This window comes from Silene latifolia, chromosome 4 (assembly GCF_048544455.1).
Source record: "Silene latifolia isolate original U9 population chromosome 4, ASM4854445v1, whole genome shotgun sequence".
NCBI lineage: Eukaryota > Viridiplantae > Streptophyta > Magnoliopsida > Caryophyllales > Caryophyllaceae > Silene > Silene latifolia.
The window spans coordinates 58,996,077-58,997,391 of record NC_133529.1 but is presented as its reverse complement, the minus strand read 5'-3'; the positions used below and the strand labels follow the sequence as shown (position 1 = coordinate 58,997,391).

Sequence of the window (1,315 nt, the reverse complement as noted above, 5' to 3'; positions counted from 1 at the left end):
CTATAGTAGTAGTTTGGACTATAAATATTATTTTTGGTGCATACAACGACATGCATCAAATTTTGGCGCCATTGCCGGGGAGGCAATTGTTTAAAATTTTTTAGTTGTTTCTATTTTTAGTCTTTTTCTTAGTTTAAGGGACATCTGTTCCTTAAACTATTCTTATATTCTACTTGTAGTTTCTTCTTATGCGCAGGTCACAGGGTGGTGAATTACTACCGTTCAATCCTGAGATTGAGAAGACTTTGCGTGAGTTGAGACGATCATCTAGAGTATTGCCGACAGAGGAAGAGCTGAGTACTCTGTCTAGTTACTACGAGAACGAGCTATTCGAGGAGGATCCACCTTCGTCACCTATTTCTACTTCTTCAACAGAGACTGTCACATCTCCAGACATGGCTGAAGAAGCGATTATAGCCAGTCACTCTGAGCCGACACCGAGAATCTCTATAAGGGATTCGCATTACCAGGGACGGATAGAAAATTCGAGCCGAAGCCGTCCTATATCAACTTGGTTGAGAGGAACCAATTCGGGGGAGCTGCAAATGAAGATGCAGCCAAACATATGGAGACATTCATTGATTACTGTTGTTCCATACCCCCACCAACCGGTGTGACCCAGGACTAGGTGAAGGAGACTATGTTCATATTCTCTCTTCGTGATGCTGCAAGGGAGTGGTACCGAGACCTGGATCGAGCTGCTAACGGGATCACTGATTGGAAGTCGCTGGCCCTGGCATTCTACAAGAAATATTTCTCTGCCTCGAAGACGAATGCCATTAGAACTCAGATCACGAGCTTTAAACAGGGTCCTGATGAGAACTTTCATGAGGCATGGGTCCGTTTCAAGAAGCTGGTGTGAACTATTCCGCACCATGGGTTCGAAAAATGGAGCCTATGCAATCAATTTTATAATGGGCTCTATGACGATCAGAGGGCTATCCTGGATGCGGCAGCTAATGGCAGATTCCAGGAGAATGTGGGAGAGACTAAGGGGTGGAAAATTATTGATGATTTGGCCACCCATTAAGCTGAGTATAGAAATTCCAGGGGAAATCAAAAGAGAAGTGATGAATCCCCTTCTGTAGCTGCATTAGAGGCTCTTACGGCGAGATTTGATAAGTACGAGTTGGGAGGAGCTTCAAAAGGAGGGATCTATCATGTGAATGCTGTTTCAGATGGTCCTTTCGTCTGCAAGAGATGTGGAGGAGAAGGACATGTTTCAGACAACTGCAGCATTTCCTATGAGTCTTGTGCTGCTTTTCAACATTATAGGCAGACAAACACTTATTTTGAGCCAAATGTCCATCCGAAC

The 1,315-nt window shown here is 44.2% G+C and overlaps 1 non-coding gene across 1 annotated transcript; it reads right to left on the bottom strand.

Moving 5' to 3' along the window:
- Positions 1-775: 775 nt before the first annotated feature.
- LOC141654014 (small nucleolar RNA R71) lies at positions 776-882 on the bottom strand. The gene has a single exon (XR_012547597.1). It is a non-coding gene; the product is annotated as a small nucleolar RNA R71 (small nucleolar RNA).
- Between the last annotated feature and the right edge of the window lie 433 nt (positions 883-1,315).